We start from the raw sequence: 19,491 nt of genomic DNA, 5'->3' as shown, positions 1-19,491 counted from the left end.
CACTTCCATGATATGCCTGCTTCCTATGTAATGAACTGGATTTTTTTCTTAGACCTCTCCTTTCTTGCTCTCTCCATTTCCTCGCACTTACAGAGACTGTCTCCATCCTGATGACACAGCTTCCCAGGCTACCCTTTCCAGCACTGGTTGAATTTTCATTCATATGTCCTTTCTACTCCCCAGTCACTAGTCCTGGTGGGGGAGTTGGATTACAACTTGCCTCTTTCCCCCCTCTTCCCTCCCCCCCCCCCAACCTCTGCCCTTATACTTTCAGATCACCTTCTACCAAGATTATTCAGTGACCTCTCTTCCTCTCAGGTTCATTTAAACCATATTTATCTCTTAGTTGAAATCTGGTAGCTGTTATCTATAGACCTTCAGGACACTCATTACTTCTTTAACTGAGTTTAGAACCTGCCTCACAGTCTCTTATCTTCTCAATTCCTGCCCCCACAGTAGGGGAATTCAATTTACATATTGATAATCCCTTAAATATCCTAACCTCCCAATTCTTCAATTTGTTCTTTTCCGATGACATCCTCCTCCATCCCACTACACCTACACACAGAGATGGTCATGCTCTTGATCTTGACATAATCCACAAATATACCACATCCATGTTCATTAGCTCAAATTACTTTATCTAATCATAGTCTGTTGTCATTCTACCTATTCCTCCTTGGAACTCTGAATACTACAGTTCATCCTCATCTTGACTGTCAGTCCCTCCACTGCCTCAATTCATTCCTAGGTCAACACCCCTACACAGGTTACAATCTCCTCCCTTACCCATTTTTGACACCTTGGTGAACCAGTTCAACTCTAAGTGTCCTCTTCTGTCTAGTCCCTTGCCCCTTTGTTCTATCAAGGGTCTTGCCCTGTCAAACCTCAGCTTTAGATGACTCTCCCTCACTCCTGCTTTCACTCCTACTCACTAGCTGCTGTATGAAACTAGAGAAAATCATAAAACCATGGTGACTAGGTACACTACAGGTTTGTGTTACATAATCATTACATGACACTCACTGTGGAAAGGCAATCCTTCTATACTTCCCTAATCATTTCACTATCTCATTCACTACAGCAAGTTTTCCAAACTGTTTCACCCCTCCTCAAACTTTCCATAGCTCCCCTTCCCCACCATCTCAGCTGAAAATATCATCTCATATTTTACTGAAAAAAATGAGGCCATTTGAAAACAGCTTTCTTTTCTTCCCTGCTGGTCATCTTTATCATCAAGATGCTTTCTGCCAATATCTCTTTATTCATCCCTGTTTCCTTTAGAGAGGTGGCCTTTCTTCTTGCCAAGACAAACCCATCTATATGCGCAAATGATTCTATTCCCTCCCATCTTTTCCAATAAATTCTCCCTGCCCCTTCCATCATCCCTCCCCAATCTCATTTATCTTCAATCACTTCCTGTCTACTGGATGCTTCCCTACTGCCTAGGATCGTGTCCATGTTTTCTTCATCCTTAAAAAAAACCCTCTTTTGATCTATCGATCTATACTAGCTATCATTCTATACATTTCTTCCCTTTTGTAACTAAGCTTCTTGAGAAGGCCCTCTACAATAAGAGCCTTTACTTCTTTTCTTTTTCTCTTCTTAACTCTTTGCAATCTGCCTTCCAGCCTCATCATTCAACCAAAATTGTTGTCTCCTTTTATTAATGGTTAGGTTGCCAAAGCTAGTGACCTTTTCTCAATATTTATCCTTTTTGATCTATTTGCAGTCTTTGATAGTTAATCACCCTCTTCTTTTTGATATGCCCTTCTCTCTATGTTTTTGTGATATTCTCCCTATAGTTTTACTTGGTGTCCACATCAGTTCCTAGGGTTTCAATTATCATCTCTATGCAGATGGTATTCAAAACTACTTATCCAGCCCTAAACTCTCTGCTGACCTCCAGTCTTGCATTTCCAACTACTTATTAGACATTTCAAGGTAGATGTCCCATAGATGGCTTAAGTTCAACAAGTCCAAAATTGAACTCATTCTTTTCCCCAAAACCTTCTCCTTGAGAGTGCCACCATCCTCTCAGTCATAACCTAGGTATTATCCTTGGATCCTCCCTCTCTCTCTCTCTATCTCACTCCCACCATCCAATCAGTTGTCAAATTATCATTTCTACCTTTTAACATCTCTAATACGCAACACTTTCTCTCCTCTGCACTGCCACCACCCTAGTGAAGGCCTTCACCATCTCATGCCTGGAGTACTGCAGTACTCCATGGAGTAGCTCTAGTTGGTTGGTCTTCCTGCCTCAAGTTTCATCCCTGTCCAATTCACCTCCACTTAACTATCAAACTGATCTTCCTAAAATGTAAGTCTAACCATTTCACCACATTCTTCAATAGACTCTAGTACTAACCTATTACCTACAGGATCAAACATAGAATCCTTTGTTTGGCTTTTAAAGCCCTTTATAACCTGACCCTTTCCTACCCTTCTAGTTTTCTTACACCTTACTCTCCTTCAACCACTCTGAGATCCAGTGACACTGACCTTCTTACTGTTCCTTGCATATGACATATGGACATCTCTAGACCCCAAGCAATTTCATTGGCTAAACTCCATGTTAGAATGTTCTCCTTCTTCATCCTCACCTCCTGGATTCCTGGTCTTCCATCAAGTCTCAACCTAAGTCCCACCTTTTCCAGTCGTCATTGATATTAGTGCTTTACCTCTGGGACACCAATTTATCATATATATTTATAACACGCACATGCACACAGTATATAATATAATCCCTAGGTTATATGTGTGTTCACAGTTGTTTACATATTGTCTTCCCACTAGAATTGTAATTTTTTTTGAGAGCAGGGATTATGTTTTGACTTTCTGTGTAGCCTTAGCACTTAGTATAGTACCAGGCATATAGCAGGGACTTAATAAATGTTATTGATTGATTGATTGTGGGAGGGCTCTATGAATGAAATGAATTAACTGGTCCCATTTCCCTTTAGAGAAACCTCTATCTGGTGCTGTGTCTCTGAGAGACCAGGGTGAGGTACCTTAGCACCAGCACTTTTTTTGGAGATTGGACTGGCTTCACATTGTGATACAAGCCTATTCACAGAACCTACACATTTCAGTCTTGTTGTACAGATCTAGACTGGATGGATAAGCTTACTGGTATTTTACTTTGATCTTATTGAGAGTTGTTTCATGTGGTATTACCTTTTTTTAGTCTTTGTTTTAATTGTCAGAGGAACTGGACTTGGCTAGCACCTTTCATGACCCTACCAGAAATGTGTATGTCTCCAAACAGTAATCACTGCTGTATTTTTACATAGGGCTTTAAGATAATAGGGCAGATGTGTAAATCCATGGTGGTATAGTCTGCCATGATACCTGCATTGCCACAAATGTCATGTGTCTTGTGAACTAAAAGACTTGAACTTCATGACTCATCTTGGCCCAACCATTGAATTATTCCACACCTGGAAGAGAAGGAAAAGATCTCACTTTATTGCTTCATAAGGATATTCCTGGGAAATTTTATAAAGTAAAAATCTACTGAGATTTATTAAATAACAAAAATTGTTTCTAGTTCTTCAGGAAGAGACATTGTCTGCCTGAGAAGTGCTGTATCTGGTGCATGTCTTTGGCCTAAAAACAATGCATTCTAACCCTGGCTCTCCTATTAACTATCCCTTACCCTGGTCAAGATATATAACATCTCTGTCAGTGTAAAATGAGGGAGATTGAACTGGATGATTTCTAAGGTCACTTCCTGCTTTAGAATTTGATTGCATTTGGACTGAGATCAAATATGTGAGATTTATGGAATTACCTCTGAGCTCTGCCTAGGGCCCCCTCCCCCAAGAGATTAGAAAATCATTTTACTCAGTTGAAAATCATCAGTGATTCAAAGAAGCTGAAAAGTAAAGCCATTTTTCAGATGAGATTTGAAAATAGATAAAAAGTCAACCAGGTGGGAGGCCATGATTTTTTTGGCTGATCTCATTTTACCTTTTACAGTTTATAATCACTTTTACTTGCTCTATCTTTGAATTGCTTTTAAAAGTGAAAAATATATGTTTTTACTCTATGATGTTTTTGACAGATTTCTATCTGTTCAGCTCAATATCTCACTTTATTTGTACTTTCCTTACCTCTCTCACTAAACACAATGAGAGCTCTTTGACTGTACCTTCACAGCATAGGAATGGGTTTAATTATGAATCCTGTCAGTGCATCTTTAGGTAAAATGAAGCATTGAAAAATATGTATTTGAGTAATCCAGGATGGGCAATAAGCAAAGTATGAAATGGGCAAAGTTTACCTTACATTCTTCCTAGTTTTTATTTTCTCATCACAACTCCTCTCTCCATTGTACTCCTTCACCAATTGCCCATTGGACATACCAAACTAGTTGTCCCTTATGCATATCAAATTTAAAACTGAGGTAACCTCATATAGTGGATAGAGTTCTAGGCTGGTAGGAATATTCTGGTATACTATATAGACAGATATGTGGCACTCATTTCTATGTAGATTCTGAAATAAATACTACATAATTAGATGTTAAAGGATGAAGGTTGTGGTTTATTAGCCTTGTAATGGGATTAAAAAATTGGAAAATGAATTTGTGATACCTACCTCAGAACCCCAGACATACTAAGTTGTCAAATGAAGACAAATAAAATTTTCTAATATGGCTTCCAATGACATTTTTTTTTTCTGTGAATCTTGTTATCTAGATGATTAATTTTTCAAAGTGATGAGACAGCTATTATTTCATGTGCTGTGACAAACCAATGTATAATCTCTACATAGGTATTCAGAGAAAGCTATTCTCCAAATATGATTCACACCTGAGGAAAATAATTAGTTCAAATATCTTCCATGTAACATGTATTGATTCTACCAGAATCTCTCAGAAAAGTGCTGCTCTCTGGAAGAAAGATAGTTCTCCTTGTGGGATGCATTTAAAAAAAAATTCAATGGAGTATTATTTGATAAATTGCCACTCAAGGCACTGAATTTAATCTAAATATGAATAGTGGAAGGGGCCTCAATGTCCATCTATTTCAACTCACAAGTAAAAAAAATAAAAATCTTCTCCAAAACAAGTGGCCATCAGCCTTTTCCTGAAGACCTCACCAGTGAGAGGGAACTCCAAGATAGCCCATTGAATTTTGAAGTATTGTCTTCCCTTACCAGGCTAATATTTGCATCTTTGAAAATTCTACCTATTACACTAGTTGTGCTATCTAGAGTCAAGCAGCTCAGGCTAATCCTTCTTCCACATGATAGTTTTCCAACAATTTGTCCCCATAAATCTATCATTCTCCAGATTAAACATACTTAATTCCTTCAAATGATAGTCATCAGACATGAACTAGAGGACCTCCTCAAGTACACTCTGTGACTTAATGGTGGTCTTTCTTCAATAGCATAACCCAAACTTGAAAACTAATACTTTAGAAGTAGGTCTGACCAAGGCAAAGTACAGCAAGGTTCAGTACTAGGTAGCATTAGCTTTCTTGGCTTCAGAATCATGCTGACTCACTGCAAGCTTGCAGTCCACTAAAACTCCCAGAACTTTACCAGAACCATGGCTATCTAACTATGCTTAGGAATAGTCAAAGAAACTAGTGACCTTTATTCTGAAAATTGAAGGGGGCCCATGATGACTTTGTTGTGAAATTGAAATATTAAAAAAAAGAAAGCATATTTCATTTTTGGTAGCTTCAGAGAGCAGAACTTGGACCAAATTTTGGAAATTGATTCTTTAAGCGTGTCTTTACGTTCTTACCTATCACCTTCATCACATTTAATTTGGCCCAATGCCCTAGGTGATCAAGATCTTTTTGAAGTGGTTTCCAGTATATTAGTATCCCTCCCAGTTTTATGTAATCTGCAAATATTAGCATGTTATCCACACCTTTATTCAAGTCACTGTTAAAAATATTCAGTGGTGGGGGTACAAACATAGATCCTTGGGATATTCTATTGGAGACTTTCTAAGTTGAACCACAAATGACTACTCTTTGGATCGACAAGGTCAATATAATACTCAGAAGTTTATAATATGCTGAGAAGATCTGGTTTGTTGTTTGATTCATTGTTAAGGTGGTCTGTTGAAATAACTTCAAATGTTCAGGAAACCAAAGTTCAAATTTATAGCCTTATATTTTGAAGAGAAAATACAGTTGTCCTTTATTCCCTTAAAAGCTAGTGGAACATGTTCATCACATCCTTTAAAAGAACCCAATTCACATATATCAAAATCAGATTAAAATTGCTATAATGTCATTTCTATCACATAATGGTCTTCTCAAATTTCACAATGGAAGAGAATTTTAGAAATATAATATAATTTTGGAAATACAAAAACAGTAAATTTCAGATGACATCAATTGCATTTCCAGATTATCACATATAGAAAAGTTTTCAACTTATTACTTTCAGTATTCAAAAACCAGTTCAAAAGTTAACAATTACATTAAATTAGAGAGAGATAATAAAATGTTATGTATAACATATACCAGATGTTATGTTAAGCATTTTACAATCATTATCATTTTGATCCCATAACAACCACCATAATTATTTTCCCTTTAAAAATCAGGAAACAGGTCAAACAGAAGTAAAATATGGTTTTGTAACTGGGACAGAGAATCATGAAGTTTACCTAGAGCAGAGAGCAGAGGCTGGTTTCTTAATGAAGACAATTTTTGGAGGCAGAGTTTAGGAAATGCTAACCACAGGCCCATTTCATCCACCTTTCCCTTCCCCCACAACTGTAGAATTTACTGAGCCTGGGGCGGTCTGCAGCTGCTGGGAACAGAGTGGGTGAAGTGTGTAGGACCTGGGTGATGTTTTCAAGCTTTGCCAAAAAGACAGGCTACAAAGTGCCCAAGGGGCACAAAGCCGCCACCAGTCTGTGAACTTCTGAGCCTCCCTCCTTTTGCCAGGTGGGGAAGGGTGATTTAGATTTTCCCTACAATTTTTACCTAGGGTTGAAACGAATTACAAAAACCCTCACGGATATTGAAAATTCCTACACTGAGACATACTCTTAAGTGATCAGGATTAGAAAGGGGGTGTTTTAGCACGAGTGAGAGTTCCTTGAGAGATCTATAGTCTCAGGAGCTCTCTCTCCCAAAATTCCAGCTAATCAGTTTCCAAACTTTTTAATGATTCTTAAAATTCACAGCACACAACACACATACTGACAGACGAAATTCACAATTAACAGAACAAATACAGACTCGCTCACAATTTAATGACAAAGAGAGGGAATTAGAGGCTTTCATGAATTGACTATTAGCACCCCTATGATCTTTGGGGAAGCCTTGGCATCCCTGATGTTTCTGACTCCCCATAACCTACATCCAGAGTGTAGCTGTCCTTCTCAAAAGCAAGGTCCTTGGGTAGGGGGCGGGGAAAGGGGAGAGGGAAAGGAGGGAATGGCAGCAGTGCTACAAAGTTATCCTCCTTAGGCTAGGGCAGGTAAAGGAAAGGTGAGGAGTGAGGACATTTATCCTCCCCCGAATCAGAGCCTTTAAGTGAACAGGAGGCAGGAAGGAGGCGAGGAATAGGGCGGAAAGAGTAGAGGACAGCTAGAGCTGGAGTTGTTGGAAAAGAGGGAGAAAGAGGTTGAGGGAATTAGCAGCTTTGCGAGCCTTAAGGGAAAAGGCTTTTGCCTTTTGTTCTCCCTCAGTCATCTCAGCAAACTCAAGGTGAAAAACATTCCCAACTCTTTTTCAAAGATTGATCTACAAAGAGAAACGAATTAATCCAAAGCAATTTATTGGTCCCCCCCCTCAAAGCTAGCTTAAAGGGAATTTCAGACTGTGTGGAACGAGTGAAGACCTCTCATAAAAGGGAACAAATTAGATAAATAGAAATAAGTAGGATAGTGAGTCCCATTTCTCTACTTAGATGTTTTCCCCTCCATAAGCTAAGCTAGTGACCGTAAGGCCCCCGAGGTTAAGAATAGGACACAGGATGCTCACATCCTGTGTATTTACCTAATGGCAAGAGGCCTGAAAGAAAGAAGGGTTGAGGTGAATAAGTCAGCAACCATAAAATCCTCCGAAAGTAAGGATAGGACACAGGATGCTCACGCCCTGTGTATTGACCCCAGGATAACGGACCCTCAGCTCAGCAGAAAAATGGATGAAAAGCTGGAAAGCCAGGTGCAATGTAGATGTGCACGACCAGTCAGGTATGAATGACGGGAGACAAGGTGTAAGGGTGCTGGGGATATTCGTCACAGATGTAAGGGTGATGGGAAAGGCTAGTTTGCCACAGATGTGAAGATGAAGTAACCAACAACTGGCTTCTGCCTATCACAGATAACCAAACCATTTGTTCATTGTCATTGTCATTAAGATAGATTTATCACTTCAGATTGATTGGAGAATGGGATAAGAATGGTGGGAAGGTTATGTCCGTCACCTGCTTGTCAAAAATAACCATACTGTTTGTTCCTTGCCATTGTCCCTAGGATAGATTTATCGCGTCCAGATTGTACCCTCAAAGCTTACATCTGCAAGCTGAGAGGAAGGAGGTTGGGAGGGGAATTGCAGTTAGGGACCTATATAAACACCCCAATTTTCTGTGTCCAGCGTGCTCTGACACTGAGAGAACCCTGGTGCTCCTTGTGTCTGAGTTGCCCTTTCCTGCGGGATCGTAATAAATTTTCCTTTCTACTTTCACCTTGAGATGCCTCTGTTTTTAATTCTTGGATTCATAAAATCCATCACAAACAAGACTTCAACCAATTTTGTGGGAGTCCTTTTTGGAAGCTGGGAATAGGGACAACTTACTGCCCCCCCCCCCATCAAGGCCAAAATTCCAGGAAAAAATGAATCCTGTGGCACCTGAAGTGTTGGCAAGGTTGGGCTGCAGTTCTTTGTCCCAGTCCACTATTTCCATCCAAGTCATGGCACCATAACTGACAACCTGAGAGTTCAGTTATAGGAGGCAAACAGACTAGGTGAAATAAAAATTAGTATAGATTTATTCCCTTAAAAGCTAGCGGAACATGATCATGGAGTCAGAAGTAGGCTTCTGACTAACTTGAACAAGAGAGAGAGAAGGTTTAAGTAACAATTCAGAGATGCAGTTTATGATGTCCATATCAAACAAAGCAAGTTCTTAGGTAAACAAGGCAATTGACAAGATATGGTCACTTAGAGATGCAAATGTCTCTAGCCCACAGCTCTGGCTGCAGACTTTCTGTCACCACAGACAATAAAGATACTCCTGGTCTTTGGAGTTGCTAAGGCAAGGAAAGGGAATTTTTAGCATAGAGCAAAAGCAGTTTGGATTATTGGGGTTCAAATAATCTGAAAGGTTTGAAACAGTAAAGGATGGCCCTTCTCAGCATCATAGTGACTATACCCATGTGGCAGCTAGATCAGGGGTTTTAATTTCGTGATTTTGCATCTGGGCCTTGTGTACCTTTTTCCATTTTATTCCCCTTTCCTGATCTTAGGTGAATGAACATCAATGCTGAGATGGATGTGTATAGATGTCTGGAAGTCCTTTGCCCCATCAGGTCAGAGCTAAGTGGTGGCAGGGGAGGAATCCCTGGCAACCCTTCTAGTCTTCTTGGAGAGTTCGGCCACTGTGACAAGATGATTGGCCCCAGCCTGACTATGTTACTAGTAAGCATGTATCTGGAATCCTTTGGGCAGTACAGAGCAGAGATGAAATGTAAATGCCTAATCAGCAGTCCTGCAAACTGCTTTATGTTCTGATGAGTGTAAAGTATCAGCCTTCTAGAAGATTACGATAATAGTTATGAGTTAAATTAGTGAGTTCTATTTTAAGTTCGTCAAATGCCTGCTTCTGGGTATTCTGTGTTTAACATTCCTTTTCTCTATAAGGGAAAAAAAAGCCTCTTCCTTACCTAACTCATATTGAACATTGAATGCCTTTCTATCCCACCATTTTGGGGAAACCTGAGAAAAGAGCTATAACCTTAGCAATAAGAACATTTTCCCCCAGGGCTCCAAGGCAGGTGTGAAATGAAACAAAGAGCATTAGCAAAAGAAGCCTAGAAGCCCTCTCATTTAAGACCAGAGTCTTCTAGTAGAGAACCCAGTCAAAACTTGTGTTTGATTTCAGAGTAGAATGGGCTCCTAAGTAGTTGACAGTGGTGTTTAGTAGAATTGACAGTACTGAAGCCTATATCTTCCCTACTTATTATAATAGGAAAAAAAGTTAAGCAAAAATAATCTAAATTAGATTATCTCTAACAACATAGCCTACATTTTGCTCCTTAACCTGTACATTTTAACAAAGTCAAACTAAATAGATCATCAAACAACAGAACAAGAGAAAATATGCTTCCTCTGTTATCACCTTTGTCCTAAATGTCATTGCTTTTGACATTTCCTCCTATTTTTCTTACTGTTGCAGTTCATGTGAATACAGTTAATTTTGCTGAATCTGCTTTGTATCATATCATATAGGGTTTTCCACACTTGCTTGTGTTGGTTCTATTTATCACTTTTATGGCAACATAATACTCCATTACATTAATGTATCCATATTTATTCAGCCATCCTCTAATAACTGGACATAAAATTTACTTCTAATTCTTTTTGTTTAAAAATAATGGTGATGATGATGATAGCCATTTATGCAGTGTTTTAGGGTATGTACAGTACTTAACCTAAATTATTTCATTTGAATAGAAAATTAAATAATTTGGAATTTTTTGAATAGTGGAGTCTTTTCCCCCTCCCCTCCTTGTTATTCTCTTTAGCAATCAGTTTGCTGGGTCAATACATTCTGATGAAGTTTTGTGACATACTACGTATTGCTGAATTGTTCTCTGAAAAGTTTGTACCAGTCTATAGTCTTTCCAACAATGTAATTGAGTCCCTGAAAAACAAACACTTTCTAAAGGTACTCTGACACCTTTTGGAAATTGTGATGACAGCTGGCATAGTAATCACCTGAGAATTCCGTATTCTATTAACTTTTTCATTCGGGTGATAAATAATCTTCCTAAGCACAGAGAAATTTACAACTAAATTCTCATTTTCTTAAACAAGCACCCCATTGCAGTGTTCTTACCTCTAGTTTTAAGGGGATGAATCAGTGGGCCAATAATAAATCTGGGAAATTCTGTACCTATATGTTCCCCAGAAGAGTTCCCTGGCCATGTATAAAACACTACTTCCTAAGACAGATCTAGGGTTAAGTGACATATTAATAAGAATACCAGGCTTGAAGTCCTGGTATTTTTGTCCTGACTCTAAACAGTTACTAGCTATGTGACCCTGGTCAAGTTACTAAAATTCTCTGAACATCAATTTCCTCATCTATAAAATGGAGATAATTAATCTTTTCATATTTATTTCATAGGGTTGTAAAGGCTAAAAGACAAGTAGGTAGATAAGCATAGGGGAATATTTTTATATAGTTTAAATTTTATATCATTAAAAAAAGACAGGCTTTATTTCACCTTACCAAAACCCAAAGGACTCACATCCAAACCTATAAATAGTAAACAAACAAAAAACCCCAAACCTCTCCTTTTTTCACTTGTTGGTGTTTTCCTCACCGATGGGGCTAGATAGTCTTTCAGACTTAGTGTACTACCTAGCGCCACTCCCCAAACCATCTGAAAGGAAAGTACTTGGGATTGGGTTGACTCTATTTCCTCTGAACCTGCACAGTCTATAAAACTCAACAGTACTGGGGGACAAGATTCAGGTTTACTCTTGTAAAACAGTTCTCTCTCATGTTGCTCCACATCTACTATTACTACTTGGTCCTAAAACTTTTCTATTTGGTCCACAAAATTATTGTCCAGAAACTTCTCATGTGTAATTGATCCAGGCACTCTTCCTTGTTTAAGTATCCACATGACCGTTACTAGAAAATCTTCTACTTACCCAGGAAAACCCCTTTTATTCTTTCACTGCTACTTCATTGTTGGTATTTAGAGTCCTTGCAACTCCCATGTTCCCCAGGAACTCCATTTCTATCCAATTCTGCCCTCATCTACTTTCATTGTCTGGGCCATGAGGTTACCATTTTTCCAGGAGTCAAATGATTCTCTGATACATGTTAACTGCCTACCAGACTTTCCTCTAGAGAACCAGGGCCTGTGTATGTTCAACCTGCTATTTTTTGGCTACTTTAGCCTTGGTGTTCTTCATTAGTTTACCTAGATTTTAGCAAAGCATTTGTTAAAACTTTTCATTCAATTACTACATATAAGATAGAGAGGTGTGAGATTATAATAGTGTACTCAGGCATATTCAGAACTGGTTCTATAAAATATGGAAATTGGGCCACATGATCTCTGAGGTCCCATCGTAACCTCTGTCTGTCTCAGTTTCCTTAATGTTAAAATGGTGATAATGAAAGCACTTACCTCTCAGGGTTGTGAAGAGCAAATGAGATAATATTTGTAAAGTGTTTAGCATCTAGTAAATATTTACTAATGTTTCTTTTTTTCTTTCCCTCATATTGTAGTTGAGGTCTACAGAAGGAAGTGACTTACTTAAGGTTACTCAGGCACCAAGCACCAGAAGTGGGATTTAAATCCAGGTCATCAGGCTGCAGACATGGTATTCTTTCTGCTGTACCCCATTGCCTTCTGAGTGAACCTGATTGCTTTACCCAGGCATTCAGTTCTTTGCTGAACTTTCTCTAGACATCTTAATAAATCAATGCAACCCAAGCTTTGTCAAATATCCATCTTTCATATATATTTACATGTGACATATATGTATAATTGAAAAGCTATTATTTAAGGTAACTAGTTTGAGTATTTAGAATATTATCTGAACTTCGAAGGACTTGCCTTTTTTTTGTTTTTCAATTTTCTCAGTAGTCTGGGAGTTATTAGAGGGGAGCAAACATCCTTTGATAATTAGTAGTAAAGATAGATTTAATTCCTCATTCTACTCCAACTAGAGCCAACAAAGGGGGAGGGCTCTCATTAGTCAAACTCCACCCTTGGTTAAACTTTAGGGCTAAGAGGGTTGTGAAATGAATTTCCCATAGAGGGCCCAGAGCTATATTGGCTCACCTGAGGATTTAAGAGTTGGCAGTATAAAAGTCAGTGCTGCAGGCTAGAGCTCAAGTCTTATCAGCTGGGTGGCTTTTCCTTTTGGATTTCGCTGCTTTGTAGAACTTTTCTTCCCCCAAGACTGGCTTAAAGCTAACCTGCTTGGAAAAAGGATAGATTTCAGAGGAAAGGTAATGGATTTTCATGTGTTAGGTTATGTGTAGTTAACTACTTTATTATATATGTTTTCCATTTCATTTTCCTATTTTTGTCATAGATTTGTCTTCTTTTTGATTGCTTTGATGTAAGTTTGCTTATGATGGAGTAATGTTAAGGAAATATTTTGGTAAACCTTAAATTCTCTTCTGGTTTTTTTTTTTGGTAATGTAAAGTTAATTATATTGTATGTATAGAGTTGTTATATTTAAGCCTGTGGAATTCTCAGTTAATGTTATTTGCATGCTAAGGAATTTATTTTGTTTTTACTGGTTTTCTCCATCTGATCACCCTGTAGCCTAGGAATGCTTCCAAAATGGCAGCTTGCTTTCAATCTTGTTACTTTTACAAAATATAGTATTACTAATACTTACCTTTAAGCCATAAATTTTCTTCACAGAAAGTAATTTTTGGTATAATTAGGTACCTGGATTTTATTGAGGCAAAGTAATTGTCATCAAGACACTAAGCCAATCAATTTGCTTAGGTATTGAAAAGACACTGTAATGGAGATATTTGAATGCTTGGAATTTAATCATAGGGTTTTCATAAGCTCATAGACACCTAGAGTTTGATAGGACTAGGAGTGGCAGCAGTAGTAAAGAAAGACTGGAAAATATGGTAGTTTTCTTTTTAGTCTCATTTGCTTTATGCTCCGTTCACAGGAAAACTTCGAATCTCAGCTCTGTTTCTAAATGTCTAGGTGACCTTGGGCTAGTTGCTTCATTTTTCTTGCTCCCCATTCTTGCAATACTTCCTCAATCTACCTCTTAGAATTCTTAGTTACCTTTCAAATTCAGGTCAAGTGTAACCAATTAGTAGTACCCCTTCCCCAAATTACCTTACTTGGCTCATGCTTTGTTTTCACTCCTATTCGAAGCTGGTATTTCCCCTATAGATTCTAAGCTCTTTGAGGACCTGGGTTGTTTTGTTTGTTTATTTGTTTTGGTCTTTGTATTCTCATCAAGCTCTGGGCCTGGTTTATTCTAAGTTCTTAAAAAGTACTCCTTTGCTTGATCTAAAACCGAGGGGGCTGGACTAGATAATCTCTGATGTCCCTTCTAGCTTTATTTTGATTTCAATTTAGTATTTATTTAGTTCCTCCTATATGTAAGGCACTGTGGAATTTTTTTACACTGTGGTTTGCATGACCGTTAGGCATTCTTATGGAACTCTTATAGACTGTTAGCCGTTCTTATGGAACAGTTCTATATACGGGCCACTTTAAGGGATCCTCTCTATGAGAAGAGTGTTAAAGTTAAAAAAAAAATGAAAGGTACCCAGAGTGCAAACATCAATCAGAAATGAAATAAATATTTTTAATGCCATAGAAAAGAGAGTGTTAAGCAATGAAGAATTATAGAAAACAATTGCAGATAATTAAGAGGCTAGGACATGAATTTTCTTGAGTTATTTTCGACAATATTTCCCGTTGGCTATTTTACATTTTACATATTTATATTGAATATAGCCTAATCAACACCCGAGGTAACTAGGTGGCAAAGTGGATAGCTTCGCTGGGCAAGGAGTCAGAAAGACCTGAGTTCAAATTTGTTCACAGACTCTTACTTGCTGTGTGACTTTGTGCAAGTCACTTAACCTTTTTTGTCTCAGTTTCCTCCAATTTTAAAATGGGGATAATAATAACACCTGTGTCTCAGGGTTGCTGTGAAGAGCAATTGGATAATATTTGTAAAGTGCTTAGCATGGTGTCTGCTACCTAGTAGTTGCTTAATAAATGATTGTTTGTTCCTCAGTGGTTTCTCTTGTTGTGGATGATGTATTTCCTTCTCTTGTGCTCTGAAGTGAAAAGAAAGTCACTATTGCTATTAGTCTTACAACTGCTCCTATAGTTAGTGCCACTTCTTGAGTGCTTAGAATGGGGGAAATGTCAGATGCCTTTCACTCTATCATAGGGTTCTATAAGAAAGATACAAAAAGACAACTTCATCTGAGACCCAAGCTTGCCTACGAGGCCATAAGCTAATGGGCTAGACCCTAAGGGGAGAAGGGCCTCCCACTAGCCTTCTGGAACTCATAAAGCCAGCAGGAAGGGCCCCTACATCATGAATGCCTTCAAAGGGGTGTCATATATGTAAGTACAAGATGGAAGAGATTATCTTTAGCTTCTGTGTCACAATCATTCATTAATCCTATCTCTTTCTACTGGAGCAAAGCAGAATAAATATAAGCCCCTAGAAGCGTCAGGGACTGGGACTTTCAGTGTGAGGGACTGGGACCTTCAATTTTATGTTTCTATAATGCCTGGCACATTGTATGCATTTAATAAATGCTGTTAATTGATAAATCCTATCGTTGCCTTTGAAGGTAGTTATCTCTTCTACTGTTGAACATGCTCTGTTCCTTTTTAGCGCAAGTAACCTCTTAGAATCTTAACTTCCATTCTCATAAATGTCTCTTGTCCTGGAACAAAGCTATATGTTCCCCTTAGCATTCTAAGATCAAACTATTGCTTTTACTATACAACATTCTCTTGGTTCTGCTCGTTTTGTTCTTCATTATTTCATGCAAGTCTTTCTATGCTTTTCTAAAATCATCGAGCTTATCATTTCTCATAGCACTAAACCACAACTTGTTTAGCTATTCCCCAATTGAGTGGAATCCATGTAATTTCCTGTTCTTTTACCACCACAAAGAGAGCTTCCATAAATATTTTGGAACATATAGGTTCTTTTCATTTCTTCCTAATCATCTTGGGAAACAGACCTAATAGTGGTATTGCTAGGTCTAAGGATATAAGCTATACTCATATGCCTATCCTAGAGGCAGTTTAATAACTCTTTGGGCATAATTCCAAATTGCTCTCCAAAATGGTTGCATTAGTTCACAGTTGCACCAAGAGTGAATTAGCGTCCCAGTTTTTCCATATCCCCTCCAACATTTGTCACTTTCCCCTTCTATCATTTTAGTCAATCTGATAGGTTTAAAATGATATCTCAAGGTTGCTTTAATTTGCATTTTTCTAATCAATAATGATTTAGAGCATTTTTTCATATGACTATAATAAATTGTTTTGATTTCTTCACTGGAAAATTGCCTGTTCATATCCTTTGATGATTCATCAATTGGAGAATAACTCGTATCTTTTAGATTTGACAAAGTTCTTTATATAGTTGAGATATGAGACTTTTATCAGAAAAACTCTCCATAAAATTCTCCCCCCCCATTTTCTGCTTTTCTTTATTTGTACAAAACCTTTTTAAATTTAATGTAATCAAAAGTATCCATTTTACACCTCCCAATACTCTCTTTTTATTCATAAATTGTTCACCTAACCTTAAGTCTGGTGAGTGTTATGTTCCATGTTCTTCTAATTTGCTTGTAGAATCTCTCCTTACACCTAGGTTGTGTGTCCATTTTGAACTTATATTGGTCTATGTCATTTTTGCTTTCCAGTTTTCCCAACAATTTCACCAAACAGTGAATTCTTATTCCCAATTCTTAAGTCTTTACACTTATCAAATACAAGGTTATTATGCTTATTTGCTGCTGTGAATTGTATTATCCCATTGATCTAATTTTCTATATCTTAGCCATATTCTTTGATAATTACTATCTTATAATACAGTTTAAGATCTGGTACTGCTAAACCTCCTTCCTTTGTACTTTGTTCCCCCCATTTTCCTTTGATATTCTTGACTTTATTTTTCCAAATGAATTTTATTATTTTTTCTAATTCAGCAAATAATTCTTTTTGGTAATTTTACATGGCATTAATATATAAATTAGTTTGGGTAAAATTGTTATTTTTATTGCACTAGCCCTGCCTACCCATGAACAATTAATATCTCTCCAATTATTTAAATTTGATTTTATTTGTATAAAACTCTTTTAAAATGCTTATATACATCCTGGGTTAATTTTGACAGCTGTCCTCCCAGGTAATTTATGCTGTCTAGAGTTACTTTAAATGTGGTATTTTTACTATCTCTTCTTGCAGAGTTTTGTTTGTGATATATTTATGAATGCTGATGATTTATGTGGATTTACTTTATATCTTGCTACTTTGCTAAAGTTATTAATCATTTCAGCTAATTTTTCAGTTGAATCTTTAGGAATTTCCAAGGATATCATCATATCATCTCCAAAAAGAGATAGTTTTATTACCTCATTCCCTATTCTGTTTGCTTCTGTTTCTTTTTCTTTCTGGTTATTTTAAATGGAGTATCTCCTACTATCTCTTCTCAAAGGTTTGTGTTGGTAGCATATGTGTGTGTGTGTGTGTGTGTGTGTATACATACATAAATATGATTTACATGGCTTTACTTTATATCCTGTTACTTTGCTAAAATTATTTATTATTTCAATTAACTTTTAGTTGAGTCTAGGGTTTTCCATGATATTGTCATATTGTCTGCAAAAGGGATAATTTTATTACTTCATTGCTCATACTGATTCCTTCTGTTTCTTTTTTCTTCTCTTATTGCTATGATTTCCAATACAGTATTGAACAATATTGATGACAGTCGCCATCCTTGTTTCACACCTGATCTTACTGGGAAGGCTTCTAGTTTATCCCCATTACAGATAATACTTGCTGATGGTTTTAGATAAATGCTTCTTATCAATTTAAGGAAAAATCCATTTATACCTATACTTTCAAGTATGTTTTTTTTTCTTTAAATACAAATATGTTGTGCTTTATCAAAAGCTTTTTCTGCATCTATTGATACAATCATATGATTTTTGTTACTTTTATTATTGATAACAATCAATTATGTTAAAAGTTTTTCTTATATTGAACCATCCCTGCATTCCTGGTATAAATCCCACTTGGTCACAATGTACAAGCTTTGTAATATATTGTAATCTTTTAGCTAGAATTTTCTTTAGGATTTTTGCATCCATGTTCATTAATGAAATTTCTTTCTCTATTTTTACTCTCCCTGGTTTAACAGGTATCAATATAATATTTGATTCATAAAAAGAGATTGGTAGGATCCTTTCTTTGCTTGTTATTCCAAATTATTTTTTTTAATATTAGAATTAGCTGCTCTTTGAATGTTTTGATAGAATTCACTTGTAAATCCATCTGGTCCTGGTACTTTTTTTTTCTTAGGAAGCTCACTTATGGCCTGTTCAATTTCTTTGTCTAAAATAGATCTATTTAGATATTTGATTTCTTCTTTTGCTAATTCAGGCAGTTTATATTTTATAAACATCTTTCCATTTCCCTTAAATTGTTAAATTTATTAGCACATAATTGGGGAAAACAGCTCTTTATAATTGCTTTGATTTCATCTTCATCAGTGGAATATTGATTCTTTTCATTTTTAATACTAGTGATTTTGTCTCTCCTTTTTTAGAATCTTTTTTTTGGTCTGCTCTTTCTCTATCTAAGAATTTAGAGATAGAAATTTTCCTTCAGTTACTGCTTTTGCTGTATCCCATATGTTTTAATATGTTGTCTCATTATTGTTATTCTCTTTAAAGAAACAATTGATTGTTTCTTTGATTTATTCTTTAACTCACTCATTCTTTAATACTAGGTTGTTTAGTCTTCAATTAATTTTTAATCTATGTTTCCATGGTCCCTTGTTAAATATAATTTTATTGCATCATGTTCTGAAAAGGATGAATTTAATATTTCTGCTTTTCTACTTTTAAGTATAAATTTTTTACACCTTAATATACGGCCAATCTTGTAAAGGTACCCCATACTACAAGAAAAGCATATCCTTTTCTATTCCCATTCATTTCTCTCCAGATAGCTATCATATCTAGCTTATGTAAAATTCTATTCACTTTCTTGACTTTATTCTTATTTATTTTTTTGGTTAGATTTATCTAATTCTTAGAGGGTAAGATTAAAGCACCCCCCAGTATTTATAGTATCACTATCTTTCTACCTATAATTCATTAACTTTTCTTTTTAAAAATGTAGATGCTATAGTGCTTAGTGCATGTAGGTATAGTATTGATACTGCTTTATTGTCTATGATACCTTTTTATCGTAATGTAGTTTCCTTGTTTATTTCTTTTAATTGAATCGATGTTAGCTTTAACTCTGAGGTCATTACTGCTACACCTGATTATTTTACATCAGCTGAAGCATAATAAATTCTACTCCAGACCTTTATTTTAACTCTCTGTGTTGTAACTCTCATTTTTAAATGTGTTTCTTGTAAACAGCATATTGTTGGATTTTGGTTTTTAATCTATTCTGCTATCCATTTACATTTTATCTGTGAATTCATTGTATTCACAAAGTTATAATTACTATTTGTGTATTTCACTCAATATTGTTTTTCCTCACT

Source organism: Trichosurus vulpecula, chromosome 1, assembly GCF_011100635.1.
Source record: "Trichosurus vulpecula isolate mTriVul1 chromosome 1, mTriVul1.pri, whole genome shotgun sequence".
Classification (NCBI taxonomy): domain Eukaryota; kingdom Metazoa; phylum Chordata; class Mammalia; order Diprotodontia; family Phalangeridae; genus Trichosurus; species Trichosurus vulpecula.
Note: the sequence above shows the minus strand (reverse complement) of the source record.